Source organism: Pan paniscus, chromosome 7 (genome assembly GCF_029289425.2).
Source record: "Pan paniscus chromosome 7, NHGRI_mPanPan1-v2.0_pri, whole genome shotgun sequence".
NCBI classification, from domain to species: Eukaryota; Metazoa; Chordata; class Mammalia; order Primates; family Hominidae; genus Pan; species Pan paniscus.
In genome coordinates, this window is record NC_073256.2 from 161,140,534 (window position 1) to 161,161,048 (window position 20,515).

General features: G+C 50.9%; 1 long non-coding RNA gene across 1 annotated transcript; it reads left to right on the forward strand.

The window, feature by feature from the left end:
* Positions 1-5,858: 5,858 nt before the first annotated feature.
* On the forward strand, positions 5,859-16,071 carry LOC106635083 (uncharacterized). The gene is made up of 3 exons (XR_010113053.1): positions 5,859-8,883; positions 9,529-9,651; positions 10,916-16,071. It is a non-coding gene; the product is annotated as an uncharacterized LOC106635083 (long non-coding RNA).
* The last annotated feature ends 4,444 nt before the right edge of the window (positions 16,072-20,515 follow it).

A 20,515-nucleotide genomic window follows, 5' to 3' on the forward strand; every position in this document is an offset into this window, starting at 1 on the left:
CAGGGCGCAGTGGCTCACTCTGTCGCCCGAGCTGGAGCGCAGTGGTGAGATCTCAGCTCGCTGCAACCTCTGACTCCTGGGTTCAAGCAATTCTGCCTCAGCCTCCTGAGTAGCTGGGATTACAGGCACCCACCATTATGCAAAACTAATTTTTTGTATTTTTAGTAGAGACAGGGGTTTCACTATGTTGACCAGGCTGGTCTCAAACCCTTGACCTCATGATTCGCCTGCCTCGGCCTCCCAAAGTGCTGGGATTACAGGCATGAGCCACCGCGCCCGGCCAGAGTAGATTAATTCATCTGAGAGCTTCACCCTCATGATCCAATCACGTCTTAGACACCACCTCTCAGTACTGCCATATTGGGGATGAAATTTCTACATGAGTTTTGGAGGGGCAGATACTCAGCATTCTGTCCAAAACTCATGTCCTTCTCAAACAAACAGATTTGTTGCAATCCCATAGTCCCCAGATTTTATTCCAGCACTGAATCAAAAGTCCAGAGTCCAGAGTCTCATCTGTGAGCCTGTGAAATCAAATAAGTTATCTACTTCCGAGATACAATGATGGTGACAGGCAAAAGACAGACATTCCCACTCCATCAGGGAGGGGTAAGCAATAAGAAAGGGTTAGCAGGTCCCAAGCAAGTCCAAAACCCTGCAGGGAAGGCATTAAATCCTGAAGTTGGAGAATCATCTCTTGACTCCATGTGCCACTTCCTGGACACCCCAGGGCGAGGGTTGGGTCCCCAAGGCCTCAGGCACCCCCACTCTATGGCTTTGCTGTACCTCCTATGGGTTAGAGTCTGGTGCCTGAAGCTTTTCCAGGCAAGCATGCATGCTGCCAGTGACTCCACGGTTCTTGGGTCCCAGTGGTGGTCCCACTCCTGTGGCTCGCTAGACATTACCCTGGTGGGGACTCTCCAGCACCTCCAACTCCTCATTTCCACTCAGCATTGCTTTAGTGGGGGTTCTCTGTAGTGCCTCCACCCCTGCTACAAGTCTCTGCCTGGCCCCTCAGCTTTCACTGGTATCCTGTGCAATCTGGATGGAGGCTGCCAAGCCTTCACAGCTCTGGCTTTCCCTAAGCCAGCAGAACTAGCACCACATGGATGCCACCAAGGTTTAGGGCTTGTGTCTTCTGGAGTGAGGCATTCACATCTGGGGCTGCTTGAACAACGGCTGTGGTGCCCAGAGCAGAGTCCTAAGGTGGCCCTGGGCGAGCTTGTGGAGGGCTCCTGGGGTCTGTCCCCCGAAAGCATTCTGCCTTCCTAGGCCTCTGAGCCTCTGATGGGAGAGGCAGCCTCGATAATCTGAAATGCCTGCTGGGACTTAGTTTCATTGTCTTGGGAGAATTGCACCTGGCTCCCTTCTACCCAAGCTAATTTCTTTCACAAACTTCACTGGGCTATACCCTTGGTTTCCTCTGCTGAACATACTTTTACTCTACATGGCCAGGCTGAGTTTTCCAAATCTTTCCACTCTGCTTCCTTTTAATTTACAAATTCTGTTTTTAAACTATTCCTTTGCTCTCAAAGCTCAGCATAAGAGGCCAAAAGTAACCAGCAGCTCCTTCTTCTTTTTTTTTTTTTTAAGATGAAGTTTTGCTGTTGTTGCCTAGGCTGGAATGCAATGGTGTGATCTCGGCTCACCGCAGGCTCTGCCTCCCGGGTTCAAGTGATTCTCCTGCCTCAGCCTCCCGAGTAGCTGGGATTACAGGCATGTGCTGCCACACCCAGCTTATTTTGTATTTTTAGTAGAGATGGGGTTTCTCCACATTGGCCAGGCTGGTCTCGAACTCCCGACCTCAGGTGATCTGCCCGCCTTGGCCTCCCAAAGTGTTGGGATTACAGGTGTGAGCCACCACGCCCGGCCACCAGCAGCTCCTTCTCTTTTTTTCTTCCAGATATCCTAGTTCATCACTCTTAAGTTTGACCTTCCTCAAAGCCCGAGGCATGGACACAATTCAGCGAAGCTCGTTGCCAATTTATATTAAGGATGACCTTTACTTCACTGTCCAACACTTTGTGCCTCCGTTCCATCTGAAACTTCATCAGAATGGCCTTTATAGTTCATACTTCTATCTGCGTTCTGGTTGTGACCACTTAATGGATCTCTAAGGAGGTCCAGTCTTTCCCTAGTCTTGTCTTCTAAGCCCTCACCAGAATCTAGTCCTTTTCTAGCCTGCTCCCCCAAATTCTTGCAGCTTCTGCCCATTACTCAGTTTCAAAGCTGCTTCTACATTTTTGGTTATTTTTTATTAGCAGCACCCCACTTTCAGTACCAATTTTCTGTCTTAGTCCATTTTCTGTTGCCTACAACAGAATACCTGCAACTGGATTACTTATGTTTGTTTGACAGAATCTCACTCTGTTGCCCAGGCTAGAGGGTAATGATGCCACAATAGCTCACTGCAACCTCAAACCTCTGGGCTCAAGTGATCTTCCTGCCTCAGCCTCCCGAGTAGCTGGGACTACAGGTGTGCGACACCATACCTGGCCTGAAACTGGGTAATTTATAAAAGAAAGGATTTTATTTCTTACAGCTATGGAGGCAGAGAAGTCCAAGGTCAAGGGGCTGCATCTGGTGAGAGTCTTCTTGCTAGTGGGGACTCTGCAAAGTCCAGAGATGGTGCAGGACATCAATGGTGAGGCGCTGAGCATACTTACGGGATAGCTCAGGTCTCTTCCTCTTCTTACAAAGCCTTCAGATCCCCTCCCTGGTAACCCATTGATCTATTAATCCACAAATGAGAGCAGAGCCCTGGTGATTCAGTCACCCCCTTAAAGGCCTTACCTCTCAGTACTGCCACATTGGAGACTGGAGATTAAATTTCTTTCCTTTTTTTTTTTTTTTTTTTTTTTTTTTGAGATGGAGTTTCACTCTTGTTGCCCAGGCTGGAGTGCGATGATGCGGTCTTGGCTCACTGCAGCCTCCGCCTCCCGGTTCAAGTGATTCTCCTGCCTCAGCCTCCCGAGTAGCTGGGATTACAGGTGCCCACCACAATGCACGGCTAATTTTTTGTATTTTTAATAGAGATGGGGTTTCAACATGTCAGCCAGGCTGGTCTCAAACTCCTGACCTCAGGTGATCTGCCCCCCTCAGCCTCCCAAAGTGCTGGGATGACATGGACATGAGCCACCATGCCTGGCTCTTTTTTTTTCCAAAAAAAAAAAAAGGGTCTCATTATGTTGCCCAGGCGGGTCTGGAACTCCTAGGCTCAAGCAATCCTCCCGCCTTGGCCTCCTCCCAAACTGCTGGGATTACAGGTGTGAGCCACCATGCTCGGCCAAGTTCTTTCAACTTTTATCTTTGGAAAATATTTTGATTTTGCCTTCATTTTTGAAGGATGTTGCTGGATATAGAATATGTAATTTACTTTGCCTCTGAGTGCTTGTAAGATTTTCTCTTTATCACTGGCTTGTAGCTGTTTGATTATGATGTGCCTTGGTGTGGCTTTCTTTGTTTTTATCCTTCTTGGGGGTTATTGATCTTGGATTTGTGGCTCTATTATTTTCCTTTTATTTGGAATCTTTTCCATCCCAGTTTCTTTTTTTTTTTTTTTTTGAGACGGAGTTTCACTCTTGTTGCCCAGGCTGGAGTGCAATGGCACGATCTCGGTTCACCGCAACCTCTGCCTCCCAGGTTCAAGCAATTCTCCTGCCTCAGCCTCCCAAGTAGCTGGGATTACAGGCGCCTGCCACCACACCCAGCTAATTTTTTTGTATTTTTAGTAGAGACAGGGTCTTGCCATGTTGGCCAGGCTGGTCTTGAACTCCTGACCTCGGGTGATCCACCCGCCTCGGCCTCCCAAAGTGCTGGGATGACAGGCGTGAGCCACCGCACCCAGCCCACAGTTTCTTACAATGTTTTTCTGCCACCCTCCCACACCAAGAGGAATTCTAATTTTATTTATTTATTTTTGTTTTCATTATTATTTTTTGAGACAGAGTCTCACTCTGTTGCCCATGCTATAGTGTAGTCTCATGATCTCTGCTCACTGCAACCTCCACTTTCCAGATACAAGCAATTCTCCTGTCTCAGCCTCCCAAATAACTGGGACTACAGGTGTCCACCACCACGCCCAGCTAATTTTTGTATTTTTAGTAGAGATGGGGTTTCACCATGTTGGCCAGGCTGGTCTCAAACTTCTGACCTCAGGTGATCCACGCACCTCGGCCTCCCCAAGTGCTGGGATGACAGGCGTGAGCCATCGCTCCCAGCCAGGAATTGCAATTTTAGGTGAAATTTGCTTCCTGTTGCCCTCGGGGCACTGTGGCCCTGTTTGCTGGTGCCTTCCTGCTCCTTCACTCGCCTTCGGGGCGCTGTGGCCCTGTTTGCTGGTGCCTTCCTGCTCCTTCTTCACTCGCCTTCGGGGCGCTGTGGCCCTGTTTGTTGGTGCCTTCCTGCCCCTTCGCTCGCCTTCGGGGCACTGTGGCCCTGTTTGCTGGTGCCTTCCTGCCCCTTCTTCACTTGCCTTCGGGGCACTGTGGCCCTGTTTGCTGGTACCTTCCTGCTCCTTCTTCACTCGCCTTCGGGGCGCTGTGGCCCTGTTTGTTGGTGCCTTCCTGCCCCTTCGCTCGCCCTTGGGGCACTGTGGCCCTGTTTGCTGGTGCCTTCCTGCCCCTTCGCTCGCCTTCGGGGCACTGTGGCCCTGTTTGCTGGTGCCTTCCTGCCCCTTCGCTCGCCTTCGGGGCACTGTGGCCCTGTTTGCTGGTGCCTTCCTGCCCCTTCTTCACTTGCCTTCGGGGCACTGTGGCCCTGTTTGCTGGTGCCTTCCTGCTCCTTCACTCGCCTTCGGGGCACTGTGGCCCTGTTTGCTGGTGCCTTCCTGCCCCTTCTTCACTTGCCTTCGGGGCACTGTGGCCCTGTTTGCTGGTGCCTTCCTGCTCCTTCGCTCACCCTCGGGGCACTGTGGCCCTGTTTGCTGGTGCCTTCCTGCCCCTTCGCTCGCCTTCGGGGCACTGTGGCCCTGTTTGCTGGTGCCTTCCTGCCCCTTCTTCACTTGCCTTCGGGGTACTGTGGCCCTGTTTGCTGGTGCCTTCCTGCCCCTTCGCTCGCCCTCGGGGCACTGTGGCCCTGTTTGCTGGTGCCTTCCTGCCCCTTCTTCACTTGCCTTCGGGGCACTGTGGCCCTGTTTGCTGGTGCCTTCCTGCCCCTTCGCTCGCCTTCGGGGCGCTGTGGCCCTGTTTGCTGGTGCCTTCCTGCTCCTTCTTCACTTGCCTTCGGGGCACTGTGGCCCTGTTTGCTGGTGCCTTCCTGCCCCTTCTTCACTTGCCTTCGGGGCGCTGTGGCCCTGTTTGCTGGTGCCTTCCTGCTCCTTCACTCGCCTTCGGGGCACTGTGGCCCTGTTTGCTGGTGCCTTCCTGCCCCTTCTTCACTTGCCTTCGGGGTACTGTGGCCCTGTTTGCTGGTGCCTTCCTGCCCCTTCGCTCGCCTTTGGGGCACTGTGGCCCTGTTTGCTGGTGCCTTCCTGCCCCTTCTTCACTTGCCTTCGGGGCACTGTGGCCCTGTTTGCTGGTGCCTTCCTGCCCCTTCGCTCGCCCTCGGGGCACTGTGGCCCTGTTTGCTGGTGCCTTCCTGCCCCTTCTTCACTTGCCTTCGGGGCACTGTGGCCCTGTTTGCTGGTGCCTTCCTGCCCCTTCGCTCGCCTTCGGGGCGCTGTGGCCCTGTTTGCTGGTGCCTTCCTGCTCCTTCTTCACTTGCCTTCGGGGCACTGTGGCCCTGTTTGCTGGTGCCTTCCTGCCCCTTCTTCACTCGCCTTCGGGGCACTGTGGCCCTGTTTGCTGGTGCCTTCCTGCCCCTTCACTCACCCTCGGGGCACTGTGGCCCTGTTTGCTGGTGCCTTCCTGCTCCTTCTTCACTTGCCTTCGGGGCACTGTGGCCCTGTTTGCTGGTGCCTTCCTGCCCCTTCTTCACTTGCCTTCGGGGCACTGTGGCCCTGTTTGCTGGTGCCTTCCTGCCCCTTCGCTCACCCTCGGGGCACTGTGGCCCTGTTTGCTGGTGCCTTCCTGCCCCTTCGCTCACCCTCGGGGCACTGTGGCCCTGTTTGCTGGTGCCTTCCTGCCCCTTCCCTCGCTGTGCTGCAATGTGGGCATGTTCTGTGGGTTTGTCTTCAAGTCCATTGACCTTTTCTTTTGCCTTTGAGGTCGTTTTTGTTTGTTTATTTTGTTTTGTTTTTATTTCTAAAAGGTCACCTTGGGTTCAGAAGCCTTTGTGGTCTCGTGTTCATTCCACCATTGAACTTCTCACTTCAGATGTAGGTTTTTCAGCTGTAGAAGTTCTACTGGATTCTTCTTTATACCTTTCATTCCTTTCCTCTTTACCACGTTTTCCTTTAAACCTGTGAAATTACTCACTTGGCCTTTTAAAAGTTCTTATCTGCTAATTCCACCATCTTTATCATGTCTGGATGTTCTTCAGGGTTTTGTTTTGTTTTGTTTGAGATGGAGTCTCACTCTGTCACCCAGGCTGGAGTGCAGTGGCGTGATCTCAGCTCACTGCAACCTCTGCCTCCCAGGTTCAAGCGATTCTCCTGCCTCAGCCTCCCGAGTAGCTGGGACTACAAATGCATGCCACCACGCCCGGCTAATTTTTGTATTTTTAGTAGAGACGGAGTTTTGTCATGTTGACCAGGCTGGCCTCAAATTCCTGACCTCAAGTGATCTGCACGCCCAGCCTCCCGAAGTGCTGGGATGACAGGCGTGAGCCACCACGCCCGGCCTGGATGTTCTCCAGTTGATGGATGTTTCTCTTGGCTATGGGTGACATTTTCACCTCTGTGTGTTTACTAATTTTTTTGGTAGATATTGTGAATGTTACATTGTTGAGGGTCTGAAATTTGTCTTCCTTTCAAAATTATTGAATTTTTTTTTGCAGGCAGCTTAATGACTGTAGATCAGCTTGGTCCTTTGAGGCTTGTTTCTGAGCTTGGCTGAGGCTGGCCTACAGCGGCCTTTACTCCAGGTTAGCCGTGCTCCTGGTGGGGCTGGACCCTTTGCAGTTCTCACTGAGTGCCGCCACTGGGCAGCAAGGCCCACCACTCTGGCTCATCACACTTTGAGCACCTCCCAGGCCTGCAAGCTATTTGGGGATTGCCTGCTGTCAGCTCCCCGTGGCTTGTGGCCTGGCCCCATGGTGTGTGCAGCTTAACGTTCATCCAAACACTCATGGCAGCACTGGGGACTTCCTCTTCATGGGTCCCAGTTTCTTTCTCCTACTGGACCCCATAAATGCGAGCCTTCTGTACCTCCCCAGAGTCCAACCTCTGCCTCCTCAACTTAGTGAGTTGATACCATGCCTGTGTTTCCCCTTCATATGCTGTATTCTAGAAAATGCCACCAGGCAGAGAGCTGGCATCATGGGAGGTGCCCCCCCATCTCCATCCTCCTGGGCAGGTCACAGCACTGCACCCTCCAACATCTAACAGCAGCTGTTGCATGGATTTTGTCCAGCTTTCTAGTTTAGGGCAGGAGGGCAAGTCCAATACTTGTTAATCATGGCTGGAAGGGGAGGTCACCGTACCATTTTTTATGTAACCGGTAAATATAAATTGGTAAGGAGTTGACAATCCTATTAATTTGGAGTCAGCTACCTGGTGGCTATCAGTCTCATTCTCTCTCCTGCCCGCCTTTCCTGCCTGTGTTCCTGGCGTTCTTTTTGAAAGCAGGCTGCAAACAGTCACATCGTCACCCTGGGGCATTTCCCTGTGCTTTGTGCTGCCTGGAAGAGCTAATAGCCAAGGAAGGGTGAAGACGGCGCGCTGCGGCACGTGGCTTCCAAGGAAGGGTGAAGACGGTGTGCTGCGGTGTGCGGCTTCTAGGCTGTGGAGCTCTAGTGTTGCCTTTTGGGTTCGGGGACCCACTGGGCCACTGTGAGGTGGGCTGGAGCTGCATTTCACCGACTGCCTTGCTGCAGGAGCCCTGCTCTGACTGGAGGGCCACAGAGCACACCGGGCCCCTCCGTAAGCCAGGTATGAGACTACCCGTCTCCTGCAGCAGGGCTTGGGGACCTCCCCATGGAGCCACAGGCATGGGCTTGGGGAGAGGCCCAGTGGAGAATAGAGGGTGGCACGGGGACCTGGGCCATCCTCATGCCTTCTGGACCTGCCCAAGCCCAATCTTGGACTCCACTTCCATCTCCCAGTAAACTCCTGACGGCCCCTTGGATGTGCGACTGATAGCTCCGACAGCACCCAGTCACGATGGGCAGCGCCAGTCTCATGAACACCGTGGCCTCCACGGTCAGAGCCCGAACACTTGCCTGCACCACCTACCAGCTGGTGGAGTCCCCTGAACATGACGGGGCCCTGCGCCGGTGGCCTTGGGCCTGGGCTGCACATCCTGCACTGAGGCTCGTCACGGGCGCCACTCATGTCTTTGCCACACATGTGAAGCCTGTGGGAACTTCACGGCCACATGACCCACGTGGCAGGACTGCCTGTCACCCAGCCTGGGCCTGTCTCAGCCCCTTCCCTTGCTCCAGACCCCACTCAGAGCCGACGGCTTTCCCTCTCCCCGCCAACGGCAGAACATATTGCCTTCAAGCCCAAAGAGGCATCGGGCCTGCCCCAGCACCCTACAGGCCACCGCACCCTGAGAACATTGCTCATGGGGCAGGTCTCTGAAGTGTACGGAGTCTGCCTCCTGCCCTCCACAGCGCCCGTGTTTTTCTGAGGCCATCAGTGCACCTGCTATCTCTGCTTGAGTCCAGTGCCCATTAAGGCATCCACTGAATGGGCCAACCTTTGCTCGTGGACCATCCAGTAGGTCAGGCCTTTGGGCCACGTTGGGACGAGGCGCCCCACTCGGTTCTGGAACGACCGTACCTGTGTGCCGCTGTTGGCCCCGCACGGGCAGGAACTGCTCTGATCCCCCTTCCAAACAGGTTTCGGAAATGATGTGTTTATCAGACCAGTAGCCAAAAACCACATGCACGTGGCCACATCAGTCTCTTCTGGAAAGACCATGTGGATGGCCACAAGCGTGCCTCAGCTACTACTGTTTAAGCCTGTGGTAGTCCACTGCTGTCCACCACGGTCATGCAGCTTCCACAGGGGTTGGGTTTCCAGATTGTAAGGCGGGTGGGGACAGGCAGATGGGGACAAGGGGGACAAGGGGGACAAGAACAAGAGGGACAGGGACAAGGGGGTGTACGGGGACAAGGGGGATGGGGATGAGGGGGATGGGAACAAGGCGGGTGGGGACAAGAGGGACAGGGATAAGGGGGATGGGGACAAGGGGGGCAGGGTAAAGGGGGATGTGAATTAAGGGGACAGGAACAAGGTGGATAAGGGGACGGGGACAAGAAGGATGAGGACAAGGGGGATGGGGATGAGAGGGATGGGGATAAGGTGGGTGGGGATGAGGGGGACAGAAACAAGGGGGATGGGGATGAGGTGGGTGGGGACAAGGGGGACAGGAAGAAGGTGGGTGGGGACGAGGGGCACAGGGACCAGGGGCACTGGGACGAGGGGCCTGGGGACGAGGGGGATGGGAGCAAGGCGAGTGTGGATCTTTTATGTCTTCGCAGGTGGCCCTAACGCCTGCCATTCTCCACAGAGGGTAGAGTTTCAGGAGCTTCCACTTTGATTTTCCCACTACAAGACTCACTCTGTTGATCAAGGAACCAGTTGAGGTTTTGCCCAGTTGCCAGGTGTGTCCAAAGTGATTTTGTTCCTTTCACAGGACATTCCGCCTCCCTGACAGCACGGGGGATGCTTCCATGGCCTCCACAAGTTATAAAATACTCCAACACCAGTAGTATGTTAGTTACACCAGGGTGCCATTAAGAATACTGCAGAGTAGGTGACTTAACAACAGAAATTAATTATTCTCTCACAGTTCCGGAAGCCAGAAGAGACTAAAGTGTCGCAGGTTGGGTTTTGCTGGAGGCTCCTCTCCTTGGCTTGCTGATGGCCGCCTTCTTGCTGTGTCCTTGTGTGGCCTCCCTCCCTCCGTGTGCACACACATTCCATGCTGTGTCCATGAGTGGCCTCCCTCCCTCCTTCCTCCGTGTGCACGTACATCCCATGCTGTGTCCCCTCGAGGCCCTACCTCCCTCCATGTGCACACATATCCCATGCTGTGTCCTTGCGTGGCCCTCCCTCCTCCGTGGGCACGTACATCCCATGCTGTGTCCCCACAAGGCCCTCCCTCCCTCCGTGCAAACACACATCCCATGTCTCTCTGTGCATCCAAATTTCCTCCTGTTAGAAGGACCCTAGTCAGATCAGGTTAGGGCCCACCCAAAGGCCCCATTTTAACTTTACTACCTCTTTAGAGGCCCTATCTCCAAATCCAATCACATTCTGAGGTACTGGGCGTTAGGTTCAGCATTTCAATTTGGGGGAAACAAATCAACCCATAACAGGTGGATTTCCCAAAGCCTGCATTATTCAATTGTAATCAAACACGCATTATTATGTATTTTCCCTGTAAAATAAGAGACAAGATCCAGGCTTGGTGGCTCAGGTCTATAATCCTGGCACTTTGGAAGGCTGAGGCAGGCAGATGCCCAGGAGTTTGACACCAGCCTGGCCAACATGGCAAAATCTCGTGTCCACAAAAAATACAAAAATTAGCCAGACGTGGTGGCATGCACCTGTTGTCTCAGCTACTCAAGCAGCTGAGGTGGGAGGATTGCTTGAGCCCAGGAGGATGAGGTTGCAGTGAGCCAAGATCGCACCACTGCTCTCCAGCCTGAATGACAGAGTGAGACCCTGTCAAAAAAAAAAAAGGCAAGGTTTTCTTCCAAGTGGGAAGAAAGATGGTGGGATAGGATTTTTACAGAGTGTTGAAAGAGCTACTTGGAGAATCAGAAAGAAGATTAGTTGTTGGGAGGCACAGAGTGAGTACTGAGAAAACCAAGGGCCCAACTGAGGCTTGAAACTGCCAATTCTCCATTTACTGTCTTTCAGCTTCAAATACTTACTTCATCGCCTGCTTGGTGAAAATGGAGCTGGGCCCTAAATTGTTTCTCCTTTAAAGCAGGTATGACATTAAGCTTTGTAAGTAGAGGGCACTGGAGGGACCCTGCAGGAGGAAAGTGCTTCTCTTCCTGTTCTGCACTTTCTTCTGTTTTCTTCTTGTTCCTGCCATGTGGCTGCCAGCACTCTCAGTGTTGCTCACCCCCAGCCAACTTCACTTGCAATGCCATGGGTGGATCCCCGTGAGTCTTGCAGGTGCTCCACTGGTCAGCATCCAGCCTCAGCCTGCCCCAGAGAGGTGTTTCCTGCTTGCCAGTCCTGGCCAGGCTCCCTACCTGCCACCTTCAACCCCTCTACACCTGCAGGAGTGATTGCCCATTGACTGTGGACCAGCTCTGGCTAGGGGAAAACCAGAGAACCTCTCCATCATCCATACTGCACCAAACAGCATCTCTGCAACCACACCTTTTCCAAGATTTGAGCCCCAGCCTTGGGGAGGAGGCCATCTTTCACATTTTCTCCTTCCTTGGGAACTCTCTGTCAGCCCAGAGTATTCTTTTGCATTATCTTTAGCCCTGTACAGATAATTCCATTATAGTAAATAATCCTTTATATTAAACTTTCCTTGCCCAAATGACTGTGCAGTTTCTGTCTGCTGATTGATTGCGCCCTGATGCAGAAAGGTAAAGTAACTTGACATGTTGCACAGCTGGCCCACACAATCACACAGCTGAGACTGCACAAGGACAGCTTCCTCTCAAATGTGTTGGAAATAAGAGCTTGGAGTCGCAAAGAAAATGAGCACTCAAGGCTGGGCGCGGTGGCTCACACCTGTAATCCCAGCACTTTGGGAGACCAAGGCGGGCAGATCACGAGGTCAAGAGATCTAGAGCATCCTGGCAAATATGGTGAAACCCCGTCTCTACTAAAAAAAATACAAAAAATTAGCCGGGCGAGATGGCAGGCACCTGTAGTCCCAGTTACTCGGGAGGCTGAGGCAGGAGAATGGCGTGAACCCAGGAGGCGGAGCTTGCAGTGACCTGAGATTGCACCACTGCACTCCAGCCTGGGCAACAGAGCAAGACTCCGTCTGAAAAAAGAAAAGAAGGAAAGAAAAAAAAGAAAATGAGCACTCAAATACTAAAAACACACACAAAAAATTAGCCAGGGCTGGTGGTAGACACCTGTAATCCCAGCTACTCAGGAGGCTGAGGCAGGAGAATCACTTGAACCTGGGAGGCAGAGGTTGCAGTGGGCCAAGACTGTGTTACTGCACTCCAGCCTGGGCAACAAGAACAAAACTCCATCTCAAAATACAAACAAAAAAAAACTTCCACTGGCTTTTTTTTGAGTGCTCACAAATTTGCCTTCTCAGCAAGGCAAATTTACTTCTGCAGAAGAGTGCTGCTCTCTCTTCTGGCCACTGGGAGAGCACACCGAACAAAGCAGGGCAGGGGTGTTTATCCCTAATGCAGTCACACCCTGCTACTGTGTCCAGTCCCCATTGGCTGGAGTCGCAGCACACAATCTAAGCTGATCCCCATTGGCTACTTCAAATGGAGCAGGGGTGGCTACAGTGGCCAAATAAGGAACAGATGTGGGTTTTACAGATTGGGCTGCAGATTGGGAACAAATATGGGTTACAGATTGGGAACAGATGTGGGTTATAGATTGGGTTATAGATTGGGACTGGCGGGAAGGTTGTTTGCTGTAAAGTGGAACCTTTGAAGAGGAACTCACTGTATCTAACAAATGTAAATCCAATTATGTCGAGTCTACTTCAAAACTTCCTGCCAGCTGTGGTGGCTCACACCTGTAATCCCAGGAAGTGGGCACGTTTTCCATGGCCAGAGCAGGAGGAGGAGAGGAGTGGGGAGGTGCCACATACTTTTTTTTTTTTAAATTCTCCAATTTAAAGCTTTTAGTTAAAAAGTAAACTTTAATGTTGAAAATGCAAACTTGGGGCAGGCAGAAAGATTACACACAAGGCTATCACTTCACATTTGGAGGGTTGCACAGCAGCCGGGCAAAGGCGCTCCTCACTTCCCAGACAGTGGGGGGACCCGGGCAGAGATGCTCCTCACTTCCCAGACAGTGGGGGGACCCAGGCAGAGGTGCCCCTCACTTCCCAGATGATGCTGAGGCCGGGGTGCCACATACTTTTAACGGACCAGATCTCAAGAGAACTCACTATCACCAGAAGGGCACCAAGTGGGAAATCCGCCCCCATGATCCAATCACCTCCCACCAGACCCCACCTCCAGCATTGAGGATGACAGTTGACATGGGATTTGGGTGGGGACACAGACCCAAACCATATCACTCCTGAAGAGCTAGGACTACAGGAATGCTATACCTGGCTAATTGTTTTTCTTTTTTTGGTTTGTTTGTGTTTTTTTTTTTAGATGGAGTCTCACTCTGTTGCCAAGGCTAGAGTGCAGTGGTGTGATCTCAGCTGACTGCAACCTCCCAGGCTGGAGTGCAGTGGTACAATCTTTGCTTACTGCAACCTCTGCCTCCCGTGTTCAAGAGATTCTCCTGTCTCAGTTTCCCGAGTAGCTGGGACTACAGGCGCCTGCCACCACACCCAGCTAATTTTTTATTTTTAGTAGAGACAGGGTTTCACCACATTGGCCAGGCTGGTCTTGAACTCCTGTCCTCAGGTGATCCACCTGCCTCGGCCTCCCAAAGCGCTGGGATTACAGGAGTGAGCCACTGCGCCTGGCCACACCTGGCTAATTTTTTAAAAATTTCTTGTAGAAATGAAGTCTCACTATGTTGACCAGGCAAGTGTCAAACTAACTCCTGGCTTCAAATGATCCTCCTGCCTCAGTCTCCTAAAGCACTGGTATTAAAGCTGTGAGCCATCATGGTTAGCCTGTTTTTATATCTGGGAACTGTTGCTGTACAAAAATCAAATATGGGGTTGGAGTGGTTCACATCTATAATCCCAGCACTTCAGAAGGCTGAGGTGGGATGATTGCTTGAGTCTAGGAGTTTGATACCAGCCTGGACAACAGGAAGTCTACGCTGCAGTGAGCTGTGTCGGGCTGCTGCACCCCAGCCTGGGCAACAGAGCAAGACCTTGCCTCAAAAAAAGAAATCAAATATGAAGACTAAGAGTTTTAGGATTTGGTGTTAAGAGGTTTTGTTTTGCGTTGTTTTGAAGTTTTGTGGGCACATAGTAGGCGTACGTATTTATGGGGTACATGTTTTTGTTTCTTTTTTTTTTTTTTTGAGACAGAGTCTCACTCTGTCACCCAGGCCGGAGTGCAGTGGCGTGATTTCAGTCCACTGCAAGCTCCGCCTCTCAGGTTCAAGCGATTCTCCTGCCCCGGCCCCCGAGTAGCTGGGACTACAGGCGAGCACCGCCACACTTGGCTAATTTTTGCATTTTTAGTACAGACGGGGTTTCATCATGTTGGCCACGCTGGTCTCGAACTCCGGGCCTCAAGTGATCCACCTGCCTCAGCCTCCCATGGGGTATATGTTTTGATATAGGCGTGCAAAGTGTAATAATCACATCATGGATAGTGGGGTATCCATCCCCTCAAGCATTTATCCTTTGCGTTACAAACAATCCAATTATACTCTGTTACTTTAAAATGTACAATTAAATTATTATTGAATATAGTCACCCTGTTGTGCTATCAAATACTAGGTCTTATTCTTTCTAATTTTTTTGTACCCATTAGTTAAGGGTTTTTTTTTTGAGACAGAGTTTCACTCTTGTCACTCAGGCTGGAGTGCAGTGGTGAGATCTCGGCTCACTGCAACCTCTGCCTCCTGGGTTGAAGCGATTCTCCTGCCTCAGCCTCCTGAGTAGCTGGGATTACAGGTGCACGCCACCATGCCCGACTAATTTTTGTATTTTTAGTAGAGACAGGATTTCACCATGTTGGCCAGGGTGGTCTTGAACTCCTGACCTCAGGTGATCCACCTACCTCGGCCTCCTGAACTGCTGGGATTATGAGACTTACGGTTTATGAAAGGGGTGCGACGGGCCTTCTGTGGGGTGTCCGCACCCTCTCCCAGCTGCTTTCGGGAGAGTGCCGGCCCTCTGGGGCCTCTCTCCCTGGCTCGCCCTTTAGAAGGGGTTCACATAGTTATAACCTTAGCAGTAATGGTAACCTGTGCCTTGCGCAGGGCGGGGGACCTGGTGGGCACCCCAGAGGCAATGGTGTCAGCCCCGGTTATGGACTGGCATCACTTGCGGCAGCCAGGTCCCACTTGCACCCACCCTAATTTAATTAGACCAGGCAGCTAGGCAGGAACACGTTTATTTATTTTTAATTAAGCTTTTTGTGATAATTTTAGATTTGCATGCAGCTGTAAGGTGTTTTACAGAGAGATGCTGGGCACCCTTTACCTCCCTCAGTGGTAGCACCTGGAACCCTGCAGTGCACACAGCTGGGGTATTGATGTTCACAGAGTCAGGATATGGTCCTCACCCTCCCACAGCCACACCCACTCCCTCCCTCCAACCCTCCTTCAGGGCTGGCAACCATTCATCTGTTCTGTCCATTTCTGTAATTCTTTTTTCTTTTCTTGTCCTTTCCTTTTCTTTTCTTTTTTTCTCCTTCCTTCCTTCCTCCCTTCCTTCCTTCCTTCCCTCCCCTCTCTCTTTCTTTCTTTCTTTTTCTTTTCTTTCTTTTTTTTTGACAGTCTTGTTCTGTTGCCCAGGCTGGAGTGCAGTGGCACGATCTTAGCTCACTGCAACCTCCACCTTTCAGGTTCAAGAGATTTTCCCAAGCCTCCCAAGTAGCTGGGATTACAGGCACGCACCATGCCTGGCTAATTTTTGTATTCTTAGTAGAGACGAGGTTTCACCATGTTGGCCAGGCTGGTCTGGAACTCCTGACCTCAGGTGATCTGCCTACCTCGCTTAGCCTCCCAAAGTGCTGGGATTACAGGCATGAGCCACAGTGCCTGGCCCATTTCTGTAATTCCATCTTTTCAAGAATGTCCTGTGAATGGAATCATATACAGTATATATGGAATTGTGCTATTGAGGCCCAGTGTCACCAGTACCCATGGATATACAATCTCCTGGTGGGGCCAGGGCGCACCATGGCTCATGCCTGTAATCCCAGCACTTGGGGAGGCCAAGGTTGGAGGATTGCTTGAGGCCAGGAATTTCAGATCAGCCTGGGCACCATATTGAGACCTGTCTCTACAAAAAATTTTGAAAAGTTAGCCAGGTGTGGTGATGCACTCCTGCAGGCCCAGCTACGTGGTGGGCTCAGGCGGGAGGATGGCTTCAGCCCACGAGGTAGAGGTTACAGTGGCTGTTGCTGGGAAAGTGTGATACATGCAAGAGAATGAAGTTGGACCCTCGTCAGTACCACATACAAAAATTAACTAGAAATGGATCATGCTGGGCACCGTGGCTTGCACCGCTTGTACCTGTAATCCCAGCACTTTGGGAGGCTGAGGAGAGTGGATCACCTGAGGTCGGGAGTTCGAGACTAGCCTGGCCAACATGGTGAAACCCTGTCTCTACTAAAAATACAAAAAAAAAATTAGCCAGGTGTGGTGGTGCACACCTGAAATCCCAGCTACTTGGGAGACCGAGGTGGGAGAATCCCTTAAACCCGGGAGGCAGAGGTTGCAGTGAGCCGAGATCACGCCACTGCACTCCAGCCTGGGCAACAGAGCAAGACTCTGTCTCAAAAAAATAAGTAAATAAAGTAAAATAAAAAGTAAAAATGGATCAAAGATCTGGATGCAAGACCTGAAACAGTAAACTCTTGTTAGAAACTGGGAGCAGAAGCTTTTGACACACACTGGGTTTGGCAATGATTCCTTGGACACCAAAGGTACAGGCAACAACAACAAACAGCCAAATGGCTTCGTGAAAATTAAAGCCTTTTGTTCATCAAAGGACACTCCTAAAAGAGTGAAAAGCTGCCCCTTCCCCACAGAACGGGAGAATATCTGCAAATCACGTGTCCGATGAGGGACTCATATCCAAAATATCAAAGGAACTCCTTGTGGAGGCCAAAGCCGCTCCAGCCTGGATGGTGACTATTGTGTGGGCTTTCGACTAACCCGTCCAGGGAAGGCCTCCGACGTTTCCAGGTGATCTGTTGTTCCTTGTGTAAGGGCAGGCACTTGCCATAAACCCTGCCGCAGGGTCAGACGGCCCTGATGCCGCCCATTGTCCTGCACTTCCCTCCCAACCCTCCCCGTGGTACACAAGCCCTGGGCGGGGGCAATGGTGGGATCCAGTGTCTCCTCTCGCCGCTGCCAAGACAGACACGGCTTCTTTTTCTAAGTCCCTATTAAGTGTTTCTTTCTAAGAAACTGGGTTTGTTAGCCTTTTTCTTTGACCTCTCAGCTTCCTCGGACTTTGGAGACAGGTTTACATAGACCTACTTACCATGGAACACTCCAGAAAACGACTGCCAAAAAACAACCTGATTCAAAAATAGGCAAAGGACTAATTAGACCTCTCTCCCAAGAATGGCCCAATAGGCCAGGCGTGGTAGCTCACACCTGTAATCCCAGCACTTTGGGAGGCCGAGGTGGGCGGATCACCTGAGGTTGGGAGTTCGAGACCAGCCTGACCAACATGGATAAACCCTTGTCTCTACTAAAAATAAGAAATTAGCGGTGCGTGGTGGTGGGTGCCTGTAATCCCAGCTACTCGGGAGGCTGAGGCAGGAGAATTGCTTGAACCCAGGAGGTGAAAGTTGTAGTGAGCTGAGATCACGCCACTGCACTCCAGCCTGGGCGACAAAGTGAGACTCCGTCTCAAAAAAAAAAAAAAAAGAAAAGAAAAGAGTGGCCCAATAAGCACATGAGAGGATGTTCACACCACTCGTTATTAGAGAACTGCAAATCAAAGCCACAATGAGATACCACCTCACACCCATTAGGATGGCAAACAATTAAAATAACAAAACAAACACAAAACAGAAACAACTGAAAACAGAAAAATAACAGGTATTGGCAAGGCTGTGGAGAAGCTAGAACCCTGTGTGCTGCTGTTTGGAATGTAAAATAGTACATAGTACACCTCCTAAGGAGAGCAGCATGGTGGGTCCTCAGCATGTGGTGCCTGGAGTGACCGGCGGGTCCTCGGCGTGTGGTGCCTGGAGTGATGGCAGGTCCTCAGCGTGTGGTGCCTGGAGTGACTGGTGGATCCTTGGCGTGTGATGCCTGGAGTGACCTTGTGACCTGGCCATTCCACTTCTGGGCATATTCCCAGAGCTGTGAAAGCGGGCACTCACACAGACGTTTGCACCCCTATGTTCACAGCAGCCCATTCCCAGCGGCTCAAGAGTCCGTCAATGGACAAATGGATACACCGAATGTGGTATGGACACACAGCAGAATATTAGCCTTAAAGAAGAAGTCAATTCTGACACACGCTCCAAGAGGGATGAACCTTGAGGACATTGTGCTGAGTGAGATAATCAGTCACAAGAGGACCAATACTGTGTGTGATTCCATTTCTACGAGGTATCCACAGTAGCCAGATTCATAGAAACAAAGTAGAACGGTGGTTGCCAGGGCTGCAGAAGAGGGGAATGGAGAATACTAGAGGATTATAGAAGTTAAAGACTTAAAACAAACCTTAACAATTAAGACAGGATACCAAGGTGCAAATGCCTGGTTGAAATGGATCAAATATTCCATCTACACATTAAACAAAAGCAATTGTGATGCTTGTGCACATGGCAGGCCAGAGGCCCAGATTGTCCCCTCCACTAAGGTGGTCGCCAGTCGACCAGGCGTGGCTGCATAGTAGCTCTTTTCCAGGATTCTACAGCCTGGAGTAACAAGACGTGCCAAGCTCTCTCTGCTATATCCGGAAGTCCGGCACCCTGCGGGTCAGCCCCCTGAAGGCCATCCAGCTTCCGTCTCCCAACACTAAGTTCACTTCGTGTCTCTCACGACAGGGAGGAAACAGCATTCGTTGGAGACCTGAAGGGATGCGATGAGCTTAAGAATTTTCAAGAGCTTATCAATCAGTCAGCCCTTGTTCATCCCCGAGTGGATGTGTGGTGGTATTGTGGTGGACCTTTACTGGGCACTCTGCCGAATAACTGGAGTGGCACTTGTGCTTTAGTCCGTTTGGCTATCCCTTTCACCCTGGCATTTCATCAACCAGAGGGAGAAAAAATAAGGCATCGTAAAGCGAGAGAAGCCCCTTATGGGTCTTTCAACTCTCACGTCTATTTGGATGCAGTTGGGGCCCCACAAGGAACACCAGATCAATTTAAAGCTTGAAATCAAATAGCTACAGGATTTACGTCAATATTTTAGTAGGTGACAGTTAATAAAAGTGTAGATTAGATAAACTACATCTATTACAACCAACAGCAACAAGCTTTTCATGAGTTAAAAGAAAAACTCCTGTTGGCCCCAGCCCTGACGTGACAAAACCTTTTACACTCTATGTGTCAGAAAGAGAAAAAATGGCATTTGGAGTTTTAACCTAGACTGTGGGGCCCTGGCTAAGGGCAGTGGCCTATCTCTCTAAACAACTAGATGGGGTTTCCAAAGCCTGGCCCCCGTGTCTAAGGGCCCCGGCAGCAACAGCCTTGTTAGCACAAGAAGCAGATAAACTAACTCTTGGAGAAAACCTGAATATAAAGGCCCCCCACGCTGTGGTAACTTTGATGAATACCAAAGGACATCATTGGCTAACAAATGCTAGATTAACCAAGTACCAAAGCTTGCTGTGTGAAAATCCCCACATAATCACTGCAGTTTGCAACACTCTAAACGCTGCCACCTTGCTCCCGGTATCAGGGAGCCCAGTTAAACATAACTGTGTAGAGGTGTTGGACTCAGTTTATTCTAGCAGGCCCGACCTCCGAGACCATCCTTGAACATCAGTAGACTGTGAGCTGTACGTGGACGGGAGCGGCTTCGCCAACCCCTGCAAAGTGACTCTGAGGAAGACGACAAGCCCTGCTCCAGTCACGCCCAGAAGCAGACTGGTCCATGCACGGCCGAAGCATGAGGAAACTCATCGCAGGACTCATTTTCCTTAAAATTTGGACTTGTACAGTAAGGACTTCAACTGACCCTCCTCAGACTGAGGACTGTTCCTAGTGTATACATCAAGTCACTGAGGGAGGACAAAAGGTTGCTACAGTCCCATTATTTTACGGTTATTGTAAGTGTACTGGGACTCTAAAAAGAACTCGTTTGTATAATGTTATTCTGTACAAGGTATGTGCCCAGGAAATGACCAACCCGATGTGTGTTATGACCCATCTGAGCCTCCCATGACCACAGTTTTTCAAATAAGATTAAGAACTAAGGACTGGTGGGGGCTCATGAACAATATGAGGAAAGTGTGAGCCAAAACAAGCAAACAAAAAGAGGTGCCCAAACAAGTCACCCTGAAGTCTGATGCCTGTGCTTCATTAATAGTAATAAGTTAGGAATAGGACGTGGTTCTCTTCATTAGGAAAGAGGCTGTATGGCAGAAAATAAGTACATTGATCATGAGTTAGGACTGTGTGGAAATGAACGTGGTTACTGGTCTTGTGTCATTTAGGCTACTTGGATAAAAAATGAAAAAAATCCTGTCCACCTTCAGAAAAGGAAAAGTGGCCCTTCCTGTACCAG